Source organism: Microtus oregoni, unplaced genomic scaffold (assembly GCF_018167655.1).
Source record: "Microtus oregoni isolate MIOR12 unplaced genomic scaffold, Mior012 000033F_ref0000390, whole genome shotgun sequence".
Lineage (NCBI taxonomy): Eukaryota > Metazoa > Chordata > Mammalia > Rodentia > Cricetidae > Microtus > Microtus oregoni.
The window spans coordinates 17,646,487-17,671,555 of NW_024543092.1; positions in this window are offsets into that span (position 1 = coordinate 17,646,487).

Sequence of the window (25,069 nt, forward strand, 5' to 3'; positions counted from 1 at the left end):
AAAGATAGCAGATGCTGTCTACCTGCTCAAACATAAGACAAAAAAAAAAACCTTAGTTGACTTGTGTACACAGCACATTCCATATTTGTGTTAATACAGATATAGATAGATAGATAGATAGATAGATAGATAGATAGATAGATATGTTACCTTTAAAAGTTTGTGTGTTTTCAGAAGAAAAAGACTAAACATCAATGAAGACAAGTAGCACAGGTGATCCAACTTCTCAGAATGCCTCTGCTGTAGTTTCCTCAAAATTCAGCATCAAAAACAACTTCAAAGCTGCTAGTTGAGATGGTCCAGCCTCACAGACTATTCTATCCAGTACTTCAGATAAGCTCTACACTTTCCCATCACACAGAGACTAAACAAAAATTAATACAGCTAGCTCTCCCAGGACTTGATCATTATCCAATTTTCTCAGGGTCCTCTAGAGATACCATCACCCTCAGACAATAAGACGCAGTCTAGAGAACACATTGCCCATGTTCCCAAAAGGTGGGGTGGATGATTTTTGGTCATTCAATAGATTGTGGGCGTTTGTCATCATTTAGGGGGTTGGTTACAAGCTGTTGTTGGTCATGGTCAGGGAGCAAAGAAGATTAGATTCAGGGATCTCATTCTGAAAAGAAAATGGGGGGATATAGAAATGATAGAAATGAGAGGATAGATCTACTTTTAAACTTAAAAGGCAACTACTAGTCTTAAATATTTTACATTGCTAGGGATTTTTGTATATTGATACAAATTTAAGGTTATTTTTATTATACTATATTTATGTTTCTAATTTTGCTTAAGGTATTGTACTTATGCACTTTATTTAACAATGCAATACAAACCTCATAATTTTTAAAATCTATTGTTATAAACTATTTAGGGTAATTAAGAAATGCAGGTTAGCAGTCATCTCTAACAGTCAAACTTGTCATGTTAGGCAAGCTTTCAAGGTCAAACAGAGATATACTTCTTACTTTTTCATGTTTTCGATCTTTAAAAAAATCAAAAACAATTCTTTCCTTGTATATTCAAAGGGCTGAATTTCTTTTCCTTGGGGAAAAAAGCCATTTGCGCCAAACCATGGGAGACTTGGACGAACTGTGTTAGATGAGGATCGGTCCCTCTGACAGGAAGTGGGAAAGCCTCCAATGCACGCTGGAGAGCGACTGCCACTTAAAAAGGGGCCTCTCGTGTTTAAAGTCTTAAAGATTGTGATTCCTGTGTAACCTTGATTGAGAGTGTGAGTGTTGAGAGTGTTGGATTAAAATTTACACTCAACAGAGAAACGTGCTCCAACACCATTTTACCTTGTCCTTGCCTTTATTTTTATAGTTCTACCACTACCACCAGGACTGGTCCCATCATTTAAGCAGTGACACCGTACTGCAAAAATCCCCACTCCTCATCTTCCACATACTAGCATCCTTCTCCAATGAGTCTCTGTAAGCCTCACCCTCGGGAAAGACGCAGATTTCAGAAAAATGCTGAGGAACCAATCCAACAACTTTGAGTTTATTAGAGCAAAGCTCCAAGTCCAACTCCCCTGAGTTCAGACGGTTCTCAAATCCTCACGCTGCTTTCAGAGGCTTCAGTCTTACAAACTACCATGTTTTCCTTTCCAAGAAACACAAAGGCACATTAGATAAATTTCTATGTCTATGAAAAAGAAGAAGCCAGACAATGTCCTACAAATAAAAAAGATGCTTGTAAGTGTTGAGACAACATAATAAATTTAAGGTCTATTAATCTCCTCTTCAAATTTCTATAATAAAGTGACCAAAAGAAATCTAACGAGTATCTATAAGGTGAATTTCATTGTGATGAAAACCAAACCTGTGGAGAGGTCTAAGTCACATTCTAATGCAACCAAAAGGCTATCCTGTGGACCCAGCAGTGGTGCAGGGGCAATTTCTCTAAGAGGAATGTTTCTCAAACATAAATGCATACAAAGAAACTTACAATCTGTCAGATTCAAAGCAGCACAGAGAAAAATGTCCCCTCCCGAAACTCTTGGGTCCTGTGTCACAGTATACATACAGTGCATGGCCCTGTGAGGCTGGCTGGGTTTCCTCTGGCCCACGCTGAACACCCTGCTGGAGTTGCTCAGAATGAGCTGGATGGAAGCTCAAGGGCAAGCAGGAGCGCCCTGGGGGTAGGAGCGGCTTGCGCCCCTTGAAGCAGCATTAGGAGGCGTCTGGCATGTTCACTGGCATCTATGGATGCTCACGTGCTCCAAGATAAAGAGTCAGTTGTAGGTGAGGCACCAACTCTGTGGCTCCGTGGGCACCAACTCTAGGTGGCATCTCAGTCCTTAGATGAAGAGGCGCACCCACCATTTTCCTTTCCCCTGTCATTTCCCCTGAGCAAATGGCACAGCGTGTGACAGCAGAGGCAGTTTCATCGCTACTATTGTTCAGCGGGGTCCTAGACTCCCCATGTGCTCCTAGGATGCTATTCAGACCTCCAGTGCCCATGGAGCAGGCTACGCGTGTGCTAAAGGAAGGTCCTAGGGGCACTCTGAGCGACAGACACTACGCTGTGGCCAACACCGTCCACTTCTTCAGAAGGACTTCCTCGCCTTTTAGATTTTGCAGACTTTTGCTGACTCAGTGAGCTTCTGACCCCAGACTAATCAGACATGCTGACTCCCAATTAATTGAGCTGCACCTCCAAAAGGCATCTGGCATGCATGTGTTCTCAGTGGGTTATTCCAAGCCTGGTTAGCCACTAAGCAATGGAACTATGATACAATGGGACTCCAGGATACTAGACTTGAGGGGGTCGGCATCCAGTGTCCCCTGTTGACCTGCCCCAAGTCAGGCACCTGGAACAGGAGACAGAGGAATGAAGAGGATGCCCCTGCCCCACCCATTGCTGCCTGGAGAAAATGGGCACATTGCGGAGGCAGGGTGGGCCATTCAGAATTGTCTGTCTGGGGCCTCCCTGGCCCTAGCTCCTGCAGAAAGTAGAGAGCCAGGACTCCTACTGGAGTCTCCAGGAGTGTGCCAGCCACTCTGAAGTGATGCTTTTTCCTTCGGGGAACCAGACTCTGGGAATCACAGCTAAGCCAGTACGAGCTCTGCTCCACCCATAGTGTCTGGCCAGGCATCGTGGTGCCCACAGCTTCTTGACCATTACCTCATTGTCAGACACTTCAGGGTACCCCTCCCAGCAGCACAGAAAGGGGAAGAGAAGCTAAGGTCCTAGTTCAGACCAGAAACTTCAACTCCGCTCCCAGGAGATCTCCCTATACTATCAGGGCCTGCTCCTCTCATCATAATGGGCCAGGCATGCCCTGAGGTGACCTAAGAACACTTTTATGATATAGTTCCCCGACAGGAAGCTTGAGTCCTGATTCCTCACTGCCATAGTGTGGAGGAAAGGCACAGATGTCTTTAGAGGCCTCTGAGGTAGTTTATAGAAATCTCTGCGTCTCTCTGGCTCACTCATCTGCAATTATGTAGACAAAAACCATATCCTATCCCCACCTAACTCACAGCCAGGCTGATGTCTACTGTCCAGGCTGTTGGTCACCCAGGAGGTCTCTACAGCAGTCTATGAGAAGATAAGGAGAACGGACTGAGAGGACCAGTTTGCTGTGGACTCTGGGTGGACCAGGCTGAGCCAGTCTGGAGGTAATTGCCCCGGAGGTGAATCTATCAGGGTTTCAGTGGGAGACAGTACCTCTAAGCCAAGGTGTTTAGGTTGAAAAGGGGCCCTGGGGAGCTTCGGAGGATGCAGGCTTCCCCTCTCAGAAGCAGATGACAGCTAAACTGGATATCAAAGGCCATCAGAAGTATTTCCAGATCAGACAAGGTCTCATTTTCAATGAGAGCACGGGTACTCTCAGTGACAGTGACATGATTATATGATACTGTGTCATCAAGACTCAAAGAGGCACGCAGCACAGAGAGACACCTGAAGAAACCCTTTCACTTCACTTAGCAGCAATACATCAGTATCAACTGATCTAAGGTGACAAAGGGGGTAAACTGATGCGAGAGGTTAACAACAGGAGAGCCTGGGGGCTTGGCATCCAGGAGCTCTATACTCTCTACTATAAACCTAAAACTATTATACAAAACAAAACTCAAATGTTTTTTATCTTAAATTACCAGAGATGATACACATAAAGCACCTGCATGGTGCCGGGTGTGCAAGCTGCCAGCATTTTCAGCATCGTCTCTGTAGCCTGGAATGTAGATCAGTGTTTCCTCACATAACCCGGTGCTAGCCAGATCTATATAAAATCTTAGTCCCATCTAAACTGTACACAGAAAAGAACATTTCTCTTGGTCCCTTGTTCCCAGGACAGCAGACCTTTAGAGATGCTGGAAGTTTGTGTCCAGCAGACAAACTTGTAAAGTTTCTAAGTATTCAGCAGACACCCTGTTCTCCATGTCTAGAAGCCATGTTGCCCCGTGGTCGGTGTGAAAGCAGGGTTCCAGACAGAAAGGCATCTCAGAATCATACTGTCCCTGTCCCTGTCCCTGAGGACCATCTGCTCTGTCCTTATGTCCTTGTGTTTTCCCAGGTGTCCCAGTCAAGACTCTGTGAAGAAATAGAACCAATAGATGTTTTTGTTGTTGTTGTTGTTTTGGTTTGGTTTGGTTTTGGTTTTTTTGCTGAGAGTTTATTTTAAGGTATTGGCTCTCTGACCGTTGCAAGCCTCAGATCAGCATGGCTGTCCAGCTAGCTGATAACTGGGTAAAAGTTGGCCTTACAGACTTAAGAGTCTGCAGTGTGCAGGGAGATCCATCCAGATAGAAGTCCAGGGAGAGCTTCTGGATTACAGCCCTTCTCTCTGTTTTGGATTTATTATTTTATGTGTATGAGTGTTTTGATTGCATGTGTGCAAGTGCACCACATATGCACATGGTTCCCACAGAGGTCAGAGGAGGGTTCCAGTTTTCTGAACTGTGGTTATAGACAGTTGTGAGCTACCATGTGGGAATTAAATCTGGATCCCCTGCAAAACAACAAGTGCCACCTCTCCAGCCCATATGACCTCTTCTTTATTACATTTGTTTATTGTGTCGTTGTGTTGTGTGTGTGTGTGTGTGTGTGTGTGTGTGTGTGTGCATTTGCACGTTCCATGACACACGCGTAGAGAGGACAGCTCGGGGGAGTCATTTCTCTCCTTCCACCATGCTGGTCCCAGAGATAGAACTCAGGTCATCAGGCTTGGCTACAAGTGCTCTACCCCTGAGTCACCTTGAAGGAGCTAGGTTACAATGTTGAAGCAAATTTCCTTCTTCCCTGTTCTATTATCTGCTTTTCTCATTGTAATAACAAAATACCTGACAAAGGCAACTTAAGGAAAGAAGATTTTATTTTTTTCTCCCAGTTTGAAAAGACAGTCCACGAGGCGGGGAACTGACCACAGCAGGATCTTGAGGAAACTGGTCGCATGGGTTTGCAGTCAAGAAGCAGAGAGCTGAACCCTTCTGTTCTACACACTTTCTCCTTTTTATTGTGGCTGGGATCCCAACCCATGGGATGATGTTGCTCACATTTGGGGTGGGTCTTTTATCTTTAGTTATGCCTCTCTGGAAATGCCCTTAGAGATGTACAGGTCTGGGTAGTTGTTTTCTCAGTAGTTCTGAAACCTACTAAGATGATAATAAAGATTACCCATCATAAGTCTACCGCTTATCAACTTGACACCAAAGCATACCATTTTTTAAACATAACATTCAACTCCCCGACTCTAAACTCTAATGTTCAGCCCATATTACCCTCTCTAAAAGTACCCAGTCCTGATAGTTACAGCATTGTTAAAAAATATATAAACCCATAGTCTCCTCTGGGACTCGGGGAACCCCTTAACTGGGGGTTCCTATCAAATCAAAAACTAAGTTACGTATGATGAATATACAGTGGCACAGACTAGGCATTCCCATTCCAAAATGGAGGAAAGGAGGCAGAACAAGGGAAGGTAGGGGTCAGAGCAATACCAAAAGCTAGCAGGGCAAACCCCCAATCCTACAGCTCTCAGTCTGGCATCTGGGACTCATGATGAAACCATCTGGACTCCAGCATCTGTGGGTCACTCCACCCCTCCAGCTTTGTCACCTGAGCACACATGGCCTCTCTCTGGAGCTGACAGAATTCCATGCCTGAAGCTTCCCTCTGCAGACATTTGAGGATCCTGGTGTCTCCAGCATTCTGGGATCTCTACTGCAACTTGGGCTCCCCATGCCCACCTTCACTCAACAGTCACTCGGGGCCTCTTTACAGGAACTTCAATCTGCCACATAGCTGGCTTCAGTGGCTTTTTGTAACCCTGATTCAAGCCTCTATGGCCCTGTATTTCTTGAATTTTGCACATATGTTAAGCTAGTACCAGCTGGACAGTGCTGTTAAGTTCTGTTGTTAGCTGGAGTTGAGGGGCTTGGGCACCTGTTCATATCTGCTGACTGTCACCACCCATGCAATGTCCTCCTAAGAGTCTTGCATGGTCTCTAAAGACATCACCATGACCAGGAAGACCTTTCCCCTGGGAGGCCCAAGCCCTCCTTTACCACAGTCATTTGGCTCATCTTTTCCAATCTCTTCTTCAGTGTTAAGAATGCTACGGATCTCAGATACAAAACAAATCAGAAGATATTTACCGTGGAAAAAACCATTATCACTGGAAATGCAACCGTTAGCCCATTGTCTTGTCATTGTGGGCGGGCACACACACACACACACACACACACACACACACACAAAATGCTTAGAAATGATATCCTGCCCAGAGCACCTGAGAAGCTGAGAAAGAAACTGGGAGTAGAAACAGCCTTAAAGAATGAATCCGATTCACACAGAGAAAACGAAGGAGCGTGTAAAGGGAAGGGGGAATCAAGGACCCTTGAGAGAAGCGACCATCGCCTTTGTGTGAAGTGGACAGTGGAGCACTGGGGACTAAGAAGCAGAGTGACTACACGTCAATAAAAGTGACACATGGGCACAGAAAGCCGGCAGGACTGTGTGCTCATATTCCTCTGGCTAGAGTATGCCATGGACAGTAGAGAGGACAAGTTCCACAGACTGGGAGAATGAGCGGGGTTGCAGCAAACACTCTGAGAACACAATGCAGGGATCCCATAGCCACACTCTGGGCACCCTGTTCCTCTTCTGTCAACAGTACAGTGGGGAGCAGAACAATCTGTCGGTCAATGCCTCAAGCATGCTTCAAGAAAGAACATGAGCGGCTCTCTGCTCCTCCCTGTTCTAGAGACAGCCGCTTCTTTTCGTGCAGTGCCAGCCTCGTTCCAGAGACACGATGGTGAAGGTCGGAGTGAACAGATTTGGCCGTATTGGACGCCTGGTTACCAGGGCTGCCTTCACTTCTGGCAAAGTGGACGTTGTTGCCATCAATGACCCTTTCATCGACCTCAACTACATGGTCTACATGTTCCAGTATGACTCCACCCATGGCAAGTTCAAAGGCACAGTTAAGGCTGAGAATGGGAAGCTTGTCATCAACGGGAAGGCCATCACCATCTTCCAAGAGCGAGATCCCGCCAACATCAAATGGGGGGATGCCGGTGCCGAGTATGTTGTGGAGTCTACTGGTGTCTTCACCACCATGGAGAAGGCTGGGGCCCACTTGAAGGGTGGGGCCAAGAGGGTCATCATCTCCGCCCCTTCTGCCGATGCACCCATGTTTGTGATGGGTGTGAACCATGACAAGTATGACAATTCCCTCAAGATTGTCAGCAACGCTTCCTGCACCACCAACTGCTTAGCCCCCTTGGCCAAGGTCATCCATGACAACTTTGGCATCGTGGAAGGACTCATGACAACAGTCCATGCCATCACGGCCACCCAGAAGACTGTGGATGGCCCCTCTGGGAAGCTGTGGCGAGATGGCCGTGGTGCTGCCCAGAACATCATCCCTGCGTCCACTGGCGCTGCCAAGGCTGTGGGCAAAGTCATCCCAGAGCTGAACGGGAAGCTCACGGGCATGGCCTTCCGCGTTCCTACCCCCAATGTGTCCGTCGTGGATCTGACATGCCGCCTGGAGAAAGCTGCCAAGTATGATGACATCAAGAAGGTGGTGAAGCAGGCATCCGAGGGCCCACTAAAGGGCATCCTGGGCTACACTGAGGACCAGGTCGTCTCCTGTGACTTTAACAGTGACTCCCACTCTTCCACCTTCGATGCTGGGGCTGGCATTGCTCTCAATGACAACTTTGTAAAGCTCATTTCCTGGTATGACAATGAATTCGGCTACAGCAACAGAGTGGTGGACCTCATGGCCTACATGGCCTCCAAGGAGTAAGAAGCCCATCCTGGACCACCCATCCCAGCAAGGACACAGCAAGAGAGAGGTCCTCGGCTGCTGAGCAGTCCCTGGCCTAACTAACCCTTAACACTGAGCATCTCCCTCACAGTTTCCATCCCAGACCCCCAGAATAGCAGGAGGGGGCTTAGGGAGCCCTACTCTCTTGAATACCATCAATAAAGTTCATTGCACCCCTCAAAAAAAAAAAAGAAAAAGAAAGAACATGAGCAAACTGGCAGATTCTCTGGCTATGTTTGGCAAAGTGGATAGAAAAAATATGCTCAACAGTCGTTAGCCTGTGACCTTTTCTTCTAAATTCTAGACATACCGTGACCCCTCCCAGAGTACAGCTCTGCATCTCAGGGCTATGCCTGCTTTTCATGGGTACCACCAACACTGCAATCCCTCGCTTCACTTTGAGGATGTCCATTGGCTGGTAGATGTGACTCGAAACGCTTTGTTCATCTGAGTCATGGTGCACACGCCAGCACTGTGGTAATTCGTGTGAATCATGGTGCACACACCAGCACTTTGGTAACTCGTGTGAATCATGGTGCACACACCAGCACTGTGGTAAACTAACTCATGTGAATCATGGTGCACATGCCAGCACTGTGGTAACTAACTCATGTGAATCATGGTGCACACACCGGCACTGTGGTAACTAACTTGTGTGAATCACGGTGCACACACAAGCACTGTGGTAACTAACTCATGTGAATCACGGTGCACACACCAGCACTGTGGTAACTAACTCATGTGAATCACGGTGCACACACCAGCACTGTGGTAACTAACTCGTGTGAATCACGGTGCACACACCAGCACTGTGGTAACTAACTCGTGTGAATCACGGTGCACACACCAGCACTGTGGTAACTAACTCGTGTGAATCACGGTGCACACACCAGCACTGTGGTAACTAACTCATGTGAATCACGGTGCACACACAAGCACTGTGGTAACTAACTCGCTATCCTGAATGCACTAATTTCATCCTGGAAAGTTGGCCCCTACAGAAAGAGTTGACTTCACTTTCAAGTCAGAAAACATCAAGCACTCATCTTGGTTCTCCTGCTGCAGGCTGGTTTGCAAACTAAACTGGCTCGTTAGATTCATTTAAAACAGTCCGTCTTCCCACAGGGCAGGGAACCCTGATTGCTCTTCGGGCTGACGAGGGAGAGGGACTTGATCGGGGGAGGGGAAGGGAAATGGGAGGCGGTGGCGGGGAGGAGGCAGAAATCTTTAATAAATAAATAAAATAAATAAATAAAACAAAAAAATTTTTAAAAATAAAATACATAATCAAAAAAATAAATAAATAAATAAAACAGTCTGTGTGAGTTTTCCCAACACACGCACAGAAGTTTCCGTGAGCAACACACTTTCATGAGAGTCCCTGAACCGCAAAGCTTTCTTCCTTATCCAGGGCTCCTTTTCCAGTGTCCCTTGCCTCACTCGGGGCTTCTACATGGTGCCTGTTGCTGCGTGTGCATTGGGACCAACCCATGGTGTGGGGTCAGGAGGGGGTTGTAGCTCATCACTGTTGGCTGGACCGTGACTGGCTTGGCCCCACTGAGATATGCAGTCTGTGAGGGTAGGGGCATGTCATAGCCGGTACTGTGTCTCCAACACCTAGGGCAGTGCCTGGCCATTGGAGGTGTGCGTGACGGTTGGCGTGGATTGCCAGCTTGACAAGATCTCAAACCATCTAGTGACTAGAACCCACAGGAATAAGAGTCCCAAATGGCACGGTGTCAAGGGGGAGGACTGGATTTGAAAAGATAAAGAAGACAGAAAGTGAGAACCAAGAGGTCTTGCACAAGCTCTTAGCTTATGCCAAGCAAATTTGTCAAGAAGTGCAGCATCTTATATTCTGATTTCAGGAGAAAAATGGGTCAGCATCAGCAGAAAGCTAAATTAAACAATGTTGGCAAAGAGAACCTCTGCCTTAGAACTAATAACCACTGCCCTTTAGAGGAAGAGCCAGGTTCCCAGGAACACCTTAACTCCCTCGAAGCCCTGGTCCCAGCACCAGACCAGACCTTGCAAAGTTTGCCCCAGGATAAGGACACAGAACTAGTGCTTCCTTTGTCTTTGCATCATGGCCTCTGTGAAAGTCTTGGATTGGCTTGACTCCCAACAACTGAGAAGACTGAGCGCTGGATGTGTCTGAGAGAGTTTCTAGATTGGGTCAGAGGTAGGGAGACCCAGTCTGAATGTGACTGGCACCATCCCAAGGGCTAGGGGCTTGAACCTAATAAAAAGGAGGAAGGGAGCTGAGCACCAACATCCATCTCTCTCTACTTCCTGACCATGGATGCAATGTGACCAGCTGCCTCATTCCCCTTCCCCTATGTCTTACATACCAAAATGGACTGTACCCTGTAACTGAACCAAAATAGCCTCTTCCTTCCTTGCTCCCTTCCTCTCTTCTTCCCTTCCTTCCTTCCTCTCTTTCTTTCTGCCTTCCTTCCTTCCTTCTCCCCTCCCTTCCTCCCTCCCTTCCTTCCTTCCCTGGTTACCTTTGTCAAGTATTTTTCTGCAACAACAGCACAAGTAATGACCACAGTGTGTAAACAATATCTGCTATGATCTAAGATGCACTTGTCAAAATGTTGATAGTGAATACAAACATGTTTTAAAAAAACCCACAATATCTGCTGAATGAGTTAACCTGGTGAAGAAAGTCATCCCAGTCCTTATTTCCTGGGGCATATAGCAAGCTATAGACTGCCTCTTGCTTTCTTTCTCTCTTTTTTTCCTCCCTCCATGACCCACACATTGCCATATCAAAGAATGCATTATATAAGAGAATTGTCACCTCGCTGGTGACAATTAGGAATTTATAGTCATAAATCATCATGGCTGTCTCTAGTGATCCCCATCGTTTTCCAGGTAACTCTATCTCGGAGAAGAGACACAGCTGGCTCTCCTTTTCCCCCTCACTTGCTGGATTGTGCTGTGCACCAGACACAAAAGGATCTGCGGGGACTACACACCAGTCCTGCTCTCACAGACTGACCTTGAAGTAAGCACAGAGGTCACTACACAGCCTCACCCCAGGCCACTCACGCTCACTAGAATCTCTTGGACACATCTATAAAAGTAAAAATTGGGCAGCATTCTGCATCTTAAGTCAATGAAACTGTGCAGAAATGACCAACATCATCAGATCACAGAGAACTAATGTCTCGAAGTCTTTCCCACTACACACTTATGAATGGCAAAGGGTAAAAGAACTTTATCATGGAGAAACCAAAGAGGACCGCCTTAACCAGATGATCAAAGCTCCCATCACCAGTAGTAGAGCCAGTTACAGCAGAGGCCTCTTGACTCCACATACAGAGAAGGGTGCATGAACACTAATACACCACACCTGCCCGGGCTGCATCACCCAAATCCTAACAGACAAACCCAAACAGACAGACGTTCTGTGAAAATCACACATAATGTCAGTGCCGTGAGAACTGAACCCAAATCCCTGGGATTGGTCCAGATTAAGAAAGGCCAGCCAGACACAGCCAGAACTCCCCTTACCACAGCTTACATCACTGACATCACTGTCCACTGTCACCCTGGGGCTGCAGTAGCTGCCAGCATTGGATCACAGAGGAGAGGTGTGGCTGCTGTCATTCCAGCCAGCCAATCAGCCAGCGAGCTTCAACCATCCACAGCGACCTGTATCTATCCACAAGTCTATTTATGTGTGTGCATGCACACACACACACACACACACACACACACGTGCACATGCTCTTGCACAGAGGACTAGGGAATACCCTGTCTCAACTACACATGGCCTTTGCATTTGCTCTTTGATCTCCACAAGAATACTAGAGGGCTGAGAAGCAACTTGTGTGGTCCCTGGGGCCTATGACTGACCTCACTGCTCCAGCAGGTCCCCTTGAGGGTGGCACCATAGAGGAGAGTCAATGAGAGGTGCAATATGAATTTTCCTTAGCCACTCCAGTCCGTCCTTCTCTATTATCTCCGTGTGTCCTGACCACCTTTGCATCCATCCCGTATCTGGTAATATTCTTCCCTCCTGGCCCTGTCTTCACCCATACCTGTTGCTGAATCAGGTTCAAGGATGGATCATGTGATCCATGTTGCCAAGCATGGCTCAGAAAGACCTCCTCAAAGCGACTGACGAATGACGGAAACTGGCAGGCTTTGGGTAGAACAGAGCTCTGTAAAGCTAGTCCGCAGAACAGTGCTCTGTAAAGCTAGTCCACAGAAAACAGTGCTCTGTAAAGCTAGTCTGTATAACAGTGCTCTGTGTTTACTCTCAAATCTCAACATGAGGCAATGCTCACACTATGCTATCTTGTTCTCCACATTCTGCCTTTGTTTTTTTACTGAGGGCATACTGTGTGGCAAGCATCTGCTGAACATCTGGATATACTAAGGCAAAGTTTAAAAAATCAAGAACGTTGCTCCTCGCACCACCCTGAGGCCAGCTGATCCTACATAGGTCAGCTCTTGTTGTGTGTCCATACTAACCTGACCCTGTGCCCAGTAACAGAGAGGGCACACAGATTGTGCATCTGCTTCTGATGGTTTTAGCAATAGAGGAGAGTTCTACTGTGCCCTGTGGAATGTGCAGAGGTCAAAGTTCATGATGTACAGGCACCTGGTCTTGGCTATCATTGTGGCTGGTAGGCAATGAGATGGGCACTGTGGTACCACCCCACAAACTTTGATATCACTCTTGCCCTGACCCTGCTTCTTTTCTTTCCCAGGCGTTGTGTAGACTCATGAACACACACGAGGACTCTGCAGGGTCTAACATTCCTATGGATTTGTCCTACCCACCCTACGACCAAGCAAGAGCCCTTCTACCAAGAACCTGCCTTGGGCCCACAATTCACTACAAAAGAAAAGACTAGCGCTTTGCCAAGCCCAGAAATCCTCTGGCTGTCTAAACTATGACTCAAAGATCAATGTGATTTCCAGTTCTTAGAACGGGAGGCTATTTCCGAAGGAACCTGGCCCAAACCTTCCCAACTCTATAAACAGACAGAGCTGTTCTGGGAATCGATCAGCTTCTCGGTCACAGGGCGAGGAGAAGATGAACGTCTGTGGTCAGCCCTGCCCAACATGAGCTCACGTGAAGAAGCTCAGTGGAATGACACAAATGAACTCCGTGAGCTAATGGAGCATTTTCTTCATCCTAAAAAAGAGGAATACAGCTGGGGCTGACCTTGGGGATGTGCCCTTGGCACTCTTAGCTGGTCTGTTCCACAAGGTTGAGTCTGGAGGTTCTGGGGTGAGTCAATCGATGTCGGGGGGCTGATTGATGGATGGCCAGTGGTGACAAGGAAAAGAAGGTATATAAAGCAGGAAGAACCAAAATGCTCTGTGAGGCAGCAAATTCCACTGGGTAAAGGGGTGTGGCACCTCCAGGAGCTGTTTCCCCCAGGGGCATCTCCTAGAAGACCTAGAGCGAGCTCCACACCATAATCCACAGGAATGAACTGCCCTGACCTGGGAGGTCAGGAGGTTGAAGTACTGAGCACAGGGGGTTATGGTGGACCCTGGAAGGCTTTCTTCACCTCTGTTCACCCGTCCTTGATTCCAAAACACCTGGTACAAGAAGGAACACAAATCCACTGCAATGCATGGTTAGGAGTTAACTGCCGAGCCCTCACCAGCAAGGAAGGTACTTTGCAAAAAATGCAAGGGGAAAGCCTCCATGGAGACTGAGGGGACAGTCACAGCCATTGCAGGGTGGGGTGAGAAGAGCCCAGCCAGAGGTGGTCCTCTGCTGTGCTCTCTAGTCACAGGACCCTCTCCATTTCTGCCTGACCTGACTTAAAGGCCTCACAGCCAGGGAAGGGTGGCCCCTCTGGGACACACGCCCAGAGTCCTGGATGAAGTCAGTGCCGTGTGCTGTTATTCTAGTTTTAAAAGGAAAAAATTTCCTCTCGAGACCACGGCCCATTGCCAAATTGCCTGGTTACCAAAAGTGTGTTTGTAGTCATGTTTACAAACCCCATCTATTTCCTTTCCCTGTCTTCATCACCAGAAATCAACTTGGTGCATTTCCCAGGCCCTGGTTTTAAGATCAGACCGCCCAAGGCTGACTTAAAATCCACTCCTGTTTGGGGGCTACACAATGAGGTTGTCCCTGTATCTCGGCTGCCATCATTTCCAGTAGCTAAACGAGCGGCTTCCATCGCTTTCAAACCATACTTCCATCTTCTCGTTCCCCACATTGTGCTGACATCCTTTTACTGAACACCTACTGTGTGCCAGGCCTCCAATGGGCATCAGGTGCAATGATTCTATGCATTCCAATCTGTTATCCTCGCAATAGGCCTATGAAGAAGACAGGAATAAGCTTTGGCAGCAGAAGGAATAACTAGAATCACAAAATACTCTAAATAATGTAATAAGGACCTGGGGAGAGGGTTCCATCAGTAAAATGCTGTCTGAATAACCCTGGGAACCTGAGTTCACTCCACTGTACCCGGTGACACAAAGAGGCACACACCTTAAAAAGCTAACAATGGGAAGGTGGAAACAGGAGGACTCTTCAGGCTCCCTGACCAGCCAGTCTACCTGAATTAGCAAGCTCCGGGTCGAGTGAAGGAGCCTGGTTCAAAAAAATAAGATGAAGAACCATTGAGGAAAACATTCAGTGTTGACATCTGGCCAACACATGCACACAAATACACATACAAACATACCTACATACATATATTGCAAGAACATACAAACATATATTTATACAAAAATGTAATACGGTCAATGTCATATTGCTCCTAAGTGTGAGGAGCCAGATTTGAACTCCAAACGTCTGATCCCAAATCTCATGCTAACCTGCTTTACTCCAATCAAACCTCATAGCCAGTGGTGAGCTAGGTGGATCACCAAGTGCAATGCTGCATGCTGGGTGATAAGATGGAGACAGGCATAGGGAACAGTTGGGCACACAGAGAGACCACGTTCATCTGGAGTCCTCTTGTTGAACAAGCAATGTCCCAAATTTGTCTCCTTGACCTTGAAGTCCTCTACACCATCATGGCTACATCTCATGAGTGCCCAGACCTTATGATCCACTTTCAAAACATGGCTGCAAGTAAATGGAAACCAGTTCCACTCTGGGTTGTGTGAGTACAAGAGCTGTGACCTTATTCTGCAGCTTCATGGCTCCACAGCTGCTGGGAGGAAGGGACTGGTGATACCACAGGGGAACAAGCAAAGCCTGAAGTCTGGGACACCAGAGGCCTCTACAGTCTCCTCCTCTGTCTGTCATTGATGTCTCACTCCAGGTCTTTCCCTTTCTCCTGCCACTCTCTCTGAATGGCTATGGCCTCACAGCATTTAATCAGCAAGAGGCCAGCAATGTCTCCAGGGCCTCATATCCTGGTGTAGGCTCTGGTGAACCACCCATGGTGATAGCAACACTGCAGCAAGCCATAGAAGGGGAACAACCTGATCCCATGAAGACTGGGTGATGCCCAAACATAACCTCTTTCTTAAGTTCAGACAACAGGCAGATACTTAGAAAGATCTGTGTCACACGTGATAGTGTAGATCATACCACAGGAATAAGGAGCCGAGAGGAACAGGGATAGTGCAGGTAAGACTGGGGGCTATGATTTCAAGTGGCCCATATAGGTATCGCTAAGAAAGGGAAGAAAAGGGAAGCAGGAAATGAAGCAGAAAGAACAAGTGGAGAAATGATGTGGGATGTCCTTCTGTATGTGTGTTGCTTTTGTTGGTTAATGGATAAAGCTATTTTGACCAATGGCTTATCAGAATAAAGCCAGGTGGGAAATCCGAAAAGAGATGTATAGAGAGAGTAGGCGGAGTCAAGAAGAGACCATGTAATTGCTGAAGGAGAGAGGTGCCAGAACCTTACTGGTAAGCCAGAGCCTCGTGGCAATACACAGATTAACAGAAATGGGTTAATTTAAGATGTGAGAGCTAGCTAGAAATATGAGCCATTGGCCAAACAGTGTTGTAATTAATACAGTTTTTGTGTGATTATTTGGGTCTGGACAACTGGGAAACACAAAAGCAGTCTCCTTTTACAGAGGAATCCTGTGGCAGGAGTATCTACGGCAGGCCAAATGTCCAAAGCAGGCTGGAGGACACCGCCACTTCCCCTGTGAGCACAGCATTCTGGAGTCAGGACAGCATACAGCTGGGGTGCTGTGTAAACAAGCCAAACTGCAGCTGAAACCTTGTTCTTCCATGGAACACGTATGTGGACTCCTCCATCTATCTGAGTTTTCCCAACCCTCAAAACAGGAAGCTATAATATACGCAGTCTATAACAGAATTGAACAGAGAAAATGGTAATTTACCTGCAGTGTTCAGGTTCTCCAGTGTCCTGTCATCTAGACTTAAGAGCCCCTGGCTTTCCTTATGTTTCTGCTGCCATACACATGGGCACACCTTCTTCATATGACAGCAACATCACACGACACCAGAGGAGGAACATTGCCAGCTGCCTCACTGAGACATTCAGAGCCTGGGGAGGCTGGCAGAGAACTCACTACAGAAGGCCATGGGCAAGGCAGAGGAGTCACGGGACTCAGCTGATAGGAAGGAGGTGGGTTTCAAAGAAGGTACCCACAGGAAACAGGCCCATCTGCCTGCCCACGCTGATTTTTCAGTCTTCCTGCTCCAAAAACCAGTGAACCAGCTTTGCAAATGGTGGCCCTCACTGAGGCCAGACTCCTACCTAGAACCAAAGGTGCAGAGACTCCAGCCATTGGAGGTGAAGAGGGGGAGCGAGTACAGTACAAAGGGCTGGCTGCCAGCTGGAGGGGGGCCTGGACCAGCTCGCCCTGCCTGTGGTGGGGATGCTTGGGAAGACAGGGTTCTGATGGAAAGGGTGGAAAGCAGACAAAATAAAACACAATAAAGTAAAAATAAAACATCCCTGTTACTAATTCAGCTAAAGGCCAATCCCGACTGTAGCCAACTAGGACTCTTGTAATTCGGTCGGCGTGTCTTATTTTAAACTCATTGAACAGTTTATTTCCAGACTGGCCTGGGGCCGTGTCTACACAGTCATAGAATCACAGAATTTCTGAGGTGGAGGAACATTTGAGGTCATTGAGACCAACTGCCTACTTTCTGGGGTATGGCACTGAGGCCTGGAGGGGGAAGGACAGTTCAAGAGCACTGTCCTGCCAGGGTAGAGGAGGAGTCAAAGTGCCTTTGCTTTCCTGTAATCTAAGTTCTCCTGCTTCCCAGAGATGCAAGGATCCAGGCCATGCCTGAATCAGGCTGGCCAAAGCTCCTCAAGTGTGTTAAGGCGCTGGCCACCAAGCCGGATGAGCCCCAGGACGTACAGACAGCGGAGTGAACCAGCTCTCACCAGTTGTCTTACACACACACAACGCTCACATCTACATGCACAAAATAAATAAATAAATGTAATAAAAGTAAAATGGAGCCTGTGACTAAACGTCATCGGTACATTTGTGCTAAACACAGGGTACAAATGTCTCACTCCCCTATGATTTCTTAATAATGGCTTCCCTGTTTCTACAACTTATACCCTAGGATATTATTTTATTGTTTTCATTCTCCTCCTCTCATAAAAAAAAACATTTATTTTTAAATGTATCTTCCTCCTCAGAGAGTGTCTACTGCCAATCAATCACCCTCTGACCTTAGGGTACATGGACAGAAGCAGGCGACAAGTGGCCATGTGATGTGACGTCCATTTCATAGTGAACACAAGGGAGAGCCGAGCAGAAAGAACAATTGTGGTTACACACTCCGTGTTAGTCTTCATTGCTCATCTTCTAAGAATGATGTTAGGCAAAGTCTTCCAGGCTAAAAAAAGTGGCCTGTGACTGAACCCTGGGCACCCCCTGCCAGCACTCACACATGTCCTCAATTTTCTGCTTCGGTGACTAATCTTATATGATATGCTAAAGCAAGCAGAGCCCATGAAAAAGAGATGGGCAGGCTCAAAGATCTACAATAGTTCCCAGGATGGAGACAATCTCTGGGCCTCCTTCCCTCACAAGGACGGTGTGAGCAGCTGCACAAAGCAGGTCCAGTGCAGGTTTGAACAGCTCCTAAGATTCTGCAGCTGTACCATCCCGCCTTTCTGAAGACTCAAATGAGGTGCAGTGGAGTCAGCAAAGACAGTGAACGGGGGAAGATGGGACTCCGCCGAGGCTCCCAGAAAGAGCCTCCAAGAGGCACTAGCCAAGCAAAGAGGAGAGAGTGACCACCCAGACAGGAGTAGTGCCACCGCCGCAATGAAGCAGGAGACGGCGTAGGTGTGTTGGGGCGTGTGCACAGTTTAGTAAAGACAGAACATAAAACACTGGGGTCTGGTGATGAGAGAAATGAAGCTGAGTGGGCACACAGAGGGTGGCTGTCCCTGGGGACTGATGGGTTTCTGAACCACAAAGGGTTCTACAGTGAACCTGCTAAACATAATAGTTGATGGAGCTGGGAAGGAAAGGTGAGGCCAACTGCCCCGTGCTCCAGAGTGAGGTGGTGGCGTGGAGGGCTCTTCTTCCCCCAGGAGAGGACTTCTGTCCACTCCTCTTTCTGTGGTTTTGAAAACAAGCATCTGTGCTGCTTATGGTGGCTCTAAGGGGCTGCGGTTGGCTGATAAACATGCACTCTTGCATCCAACACTGAGTTGTCCGTGGCTCAGAACTAATGCCCAGAGAACACATCTAGCTATGTCTGCCAAAGGTCAGGCTGACAGTTAACATTGTTTCATTTCTTTGTCGTGGATCAGGAATAAGGAGCGGACGCACCCATTCAGCTTGGTACATGCAGTGGGGTGGAGCAGGGGAGTTCACATCTTGGAAAAAGAGAGGCAAAACTCAGCGACTTGAGTGAATCAGACAAGCGGATCAAAGGGAGAGAGAAAAGAAGAAGTTAATGTTTGCCAGAAATGAGGTTAAAATGAGCATCACATATGCATGAAGGCTGAAGATTCAAGGTCTCACTCAACAGGAAGAAATGAGACCATGAAAACACAGCTTCTCTCCAAAGCCAGGGGAGTATCCTACTCAAAGACATACCACTCCTGTTACATGGGATCTAAGGAAAGCCTTTGTGTATTTGTAATATGAATTTTTAAAAGTCAGGAAAATTAAAGAAAGTGGAAAATGTTGCCTATTGAGAAAGGACAAAGAATGGGAAAACAAGAGCAGCCGAGAACTTTTGTGAGCACCCCAAAACTTTTTAGAAGAGAGTAATAGTGTAAAAAGTGTCATGTCTTTCTTGAAGATATCATACGATGGAAAGATCTTCCATGCTCATGAATCAGTAGGATTAACATAGTAAAAATGGCCATTTTAACAAAAGCAATCTACAGATTCAGTGCAACCGCCATCAAAATTCCAACACAATTCTTCACAGAACTTGAAAGGAAAACTTCTAGCTTCATATGGAACCACAAGAATGCACAGGATAGTTAAGACCATCCTGAACGGTAAAAGGGCACCAGAGGTGCTACCATTGCTGATCTCAAACTGTGCCATAGAGCAGTAGTAATAACACAAAAACAGGCGTGTTGAACAATGAAATAAAATTGAAAACTCAGAAATAAGTTCACACGTGTATGTACGCCTGGTTTTTTTTATGAAGAAGCCAGAAATACATTCTGGGGGTAGTCTTGAACTCGTTGGCACAGGAAAAGTCTTTCTGAAAAGAACATGGTTAGCACAGATCAACAATTGATAAATGGGACCTCATGAAACTGAAAAGCTTCTGTATGACAAAGGACACAGCCATTTGGACAAAGCAGCAGGCTATACTAGGGAAAAGATTTTTACCATTTACATATTGAATAGAGGGCTAATATTCAAAATATATAAAGAACTTAAAAACTGGACATCAAGATAACAACAAGTAACCCAATTTAAAAACGAAACACAGATCTAAACAGAATTTTCAGCAGAGGAGCCTCAAACAGCTGAGAAGCACTTCAAGAAGTGTTCGGTATCCTAAGTCATCAGGGACTACAAATCAAAGATACTTTGAGATTTTATCTTACACCAGTCATTATGGCAAAAATCAAAGTGATAGTTCATGTGAGGATGTGGAGTAAGGGAAACACTTACCCATTGCTTGTGGGAGTGCAAACTTGTACAGATACTATGGAAATCAGGGTAGCAGTTCCCCAGAAAGATGGAAATCAATCTATCTCAAGATCCAGCTATACCACTCTTGGGCATCTACCCAAAGGACACTTTATCCTCCTACAGGGACACTTGCTCAACCATGTTCATTGCTACTCTAGTCATAATAACCAGAAACTGGGGAAACTAGATTGCATCAACAGATGAATGGAGAGAGAAAATGGGGCACATTTACACAATGGAATATTACTCAGTCATTTAAAAGGAAATCATGACGTTTTCAGGTAAATGAATAGAACTAGAAAAAACTCATTCCACGTGACATAACTCAGACCTGGAAAGACAAATGCAATATGTATTCACTTCTATGTGGGTGCTAGTCATTGTTAAATCATTGATAAGCAAGCTACAATCCATAGAACCACAGAGGTTAGGTAGAGGGTAGGGACTGGGGGAAAGGATGGATCTCCTGAGAAATGGTAAATAGAACAGATAGTGATGGACACAGAGGTGGGGCAGGGATTGGAATGAGAGGACGACCCAGGACAGAGAAGGGAAGAGGCAGGGGAGTGAGGAAATACGAGGAAGGACATGTAAGACCATTTGGGAAAGTCCTATGGAGAGCTAAAACTGTAGAAGCTCCCTAGAATATATACTCTATGGAGGCAATCTAAATGAATTTGTCAAATAACAGGGAAGACAGAGCCCTAACTGGGCATCTCCCAATACCAAATGAAGCTTCCAGTACCTGGACTAGGTTACATTTAATCAATTTCTTAGCCAAAGGGGTGCCCGTGGGAACCCCCAAACAACCAAGGCTGTTGCCAAGGTTATTGATATCTCTCTATAAACTGACTTTATCAGCCTTCTGGCCCAATTGCTGAAGAGGACCCCTGAGTTGCCTGATTTCAAAGCTCACGATTCCACCCTATCTAAAGGAGTGTATTTCTGATGAACACATTAGAGATTAATGTTTGGCATAGATAAAAATATAGTTCTGTTCATTTGCGGAATTAAGGCAGTGGGATAGGAGCCTTATCTAATCTAAAAGAGAGAATTCTTTCCGTCTGATTTTCTTATCTGAAGTTCCTTAAGAAACTAGCATACCAAATTTTGGAACCAGATAAGAAAGTTTACTTTTATTTTAGAAGAATGAAGAGTCAAACACAGAGCTTAAGACAGAGCCCAAGTTTTAATTAGCCTGAATTTTAGGCAACAGCAATATCGCCAAAATGAATAGGCAAGGGCTGGTGCTGGGTGGCATGCGCTGTCCGGCTTGCAATGAGGTCCCAGGTTCAAGTGGAAGAGATTAGTGACGTGGCTGCCAGAGGCATCCGTGGATCTGGTTGGACTGAAGGCCTCCACAGGATGAAACTTACCGCTGGTACTGCAACGCTAGCCCAAAGCCCATGGCTGGGGAGGCTGTAGAGGCAAACCTATTTTGTTGTTTGCTAAGTGGTCAGGTTATCAAAGCACCTTCTAAGTATTTATGTTCCCACCCTTCTCGGCCTTGGTCAAAGACGCTTCTTTTGCAGTGGGCAGCAGTTAAGGCCGATTCATAACTGGTCAAAACACGGAGAAGGAATGATCGTGAAGGCTCAGCTGTAGATGGAACACCCATGCCAATCTCCCCCGACCTCTGTCTGGGAACATGACCCACCAACAACTGTGGTAACTTGCACAGAACCTTTACAAGATCAACTCCAGCTTGGATGGAGGAGCTCCTAGGGTCCCCACACCTGAGACGCTGTTGGCATTTGATGGATCCTGGTGGGAAGAGAGCAACCTCCTTTGTGGGTATGGCTGCTGGTATGTTTCTCGGGCCCCAGTGCACGGCCCAACACCGAGAAGCTTATGGGCAGCAGGAACTGGACTCAGTAGGCTTAAAATGAGATGAGAGGCACGCAGCTGGGAGATGACATCAGAAGCTGGAGGGAAGTGTAGGGTGAATATGGTCAGATTTATTTTATACATAAATGGAATTTTCAAAGAATAAATAAATATTATTTTTAATTAGAATGTTTTATAAGATAAGAATAGCCTTGTTGTTCTGTTTTGGTTTTGTCCCCCAGCCCCCTCCAGCATAAAGGAAATTGGACTTATTTACAGTTTGGTTAGACCAACCAGGTATTGCAGTATAGTCTTGGCTTTAATCAGATATTATTTTCTTCCTTTTCCTTTTGTGTGTTGTTGTTTGCTTGCCTTTTATTGTCTTATTTTGAGACAGGATCTTACTGTGTAGCCCCGGCTGGCCTGGCACTTTCTAAAAAGCCCAGGCTAAGCTCAAACTCGGCCTGAGTACAGGGATGGCAGGCGCAGGTCGCCACACCATGGGCTGCCTTATGAGCTGGAACTCGGAAGCCATGGGCTGTACCGATGCTTCAGAGAGAGGGAAAGAACGTCTTGCCTTCTAATGTATGCCTTAATTCAAGGAAACTGGGGGAAGAAGACTAATCACAAATGAAACCCTCTAAAGTTCCCATTGTGTGGAAATGGCCAAAATTGCCAAGTGACTCATTTATAGAAAACTGGGAGGTCTCTGGCAGGAAAGACGAGATAGTCTTAGCTTTGAAGTCACTGGTTTATCTTTTTTATATAAATGCCTCATCTTCAGCTTTTCAGTACTGTTGCCAGATTCCATGAGAAGATGCCCAAAGATAAGTTACTAAGAACAGTGAGACGTGCTGTGGTTTAGCAGCGACCTCCCAGCTTCCTTCCCACCCGGAGAACCCGTGGATTCCGGCAGACACTAAAATCCTGAACTGTCCTTCCACGTGCAGCTTGGCACTGTTCTCTCACGTCTCTGTAAACATCAGTCTCCCACAGCGGGGCCATCCGCTCCTCATGAGCCACAAGGGACCCAAAGCCTCGGTCTTTTCTGTGTGCTTCCATCACCATTTCCGCATCCCGTGCGGAAAGATCTCTCTATGGAGCAGGCACAATGGAAGTCTCGGCATCCCAGGCAGCAGATGTGGACTCCGTACAGAGGACGCTTTGCTGTCTCCTCACCACCTTGATCTTCACACATCAGACGGAGGAAAGGAAAGAGAGAAGGGATGGGCAGGGAGGCCCTACTTGGAATGCGCACAATATTCCCTACCACTAACCCTGACACCCCAACGCCCTCAACTCAGTCTGCATCAAGAGCTGAAATGTCCTCAGCTACTTAAAAACTGCTGGGGTGAGCTGGGTGGTGGTGCATGACTTTAATCCCAGCAGTCAGGAGGCAGAAGCAGGCGGATCTCTGTGAGTTCGAGGCCAGCCTGGTCTACAGAGCTAGTTCTAGGACAGCTAGGCTGTTTGTTACACAGAAAAACCCTGTCTTGAAAGAAAAAATACTAGGATGTTATTCCCTCTATTATTTCACTAAATAAATGATTATAATAGTTTCACTATCAAGTACCTAAAGTATGTCCAGACCTGGAATGACTAACACAACAAACACACATGGATCTATCATCTAGATGTTTTTTAGCATCAAGAACACAAAAACGCATGGGCTGGTGATGTGCTCCAGTCAGCTCTGAACCCGGTGGGCTCTGACTCTCTCCTGTAACTGCACCATTCGGGTCTTGAGTCTGCACCATGGATATTGGCTGATGAGCAATAAGAGAAACCACGAAATACTACACTGTCCTCAATGAAGGTTTTTCATACTCAAAACACATGGGGGAAACACGGGTTCCTGAAGAAGTACTTCCTGTTCACAGATGTATCATAAATCTTACCATTATCCAACCTTAGAACTGGGAGGCATAATGAAGGGGTCCATCCAATCCAACCTCCTCACCTACAAATGGGAAAAGTGCCATCCAGGGTCTCACAAATTCACTCAAAACAGGGCTGCAGGCGACTTCTCTGGTGTCACCCAGCTAATGCCTTTTCTATCGTGACATATTGCTTCATGGAAATTAAATAAAACCCCCGTGTCCTGGCCCCACACATCAGCAGGCGCTAACAGAAAAGCAGACATGGTACTGGGGGCCTGTTTATCATGCTCGCTTCCTCTGGCTGGGTTTCTAGGCCCCCTGCTCTCTCCTGGCTGTCCACAGCCTCACCCTCTGCGGTTGCCTCCAGGGCTTGCCCCATAAACTGCCACAAGAGTCCCATTCATTCTGCCCTTAGCTGCAGCTGACTGACCTGATCAAGGCACTGGCCTGCCTAGTGCTCCTTTAGTGACCTCAAAACCTACCATACGGACAGAACTGCCTGAACTGGCCTCCCACACCTGCCCCACATCACTGGCCAAACTTCCTCAAGTAGATCCTCTCCCTCCCCCCCCCCCGTCTCTCTCTGTCTCTGTCTCTCTGTCTCTCTGTCTCTCTCTCTCTCTCTCTCTCTCTCCTTTTCATCACATAATATTACAAGATACAAAGAACATAGAACATGGAAAGGAAATAATAGGGGCCACCTACATGGCTCAGCAAGGAAAGGTGCTTGCTGCGAACACTGATGATCTGAGTTTGATCCCTGGAACCCACATGGTAGAAGGAGAATACTAACCCTAAAAGCTGTTCTCTGACCTCCACAAGTACGCCATGGCATGCACACACACACACACATACATACACACACACACATGCCTGTACACACATATACACACATATCAATAAATGTAACTAAGATTTTTAAAGAAAAGGGGAACTGCAGAAGGAACAAAAACATGCCTAACCCCCTAACAACAATCTAACCCCGCAAAGTAACAATTAGC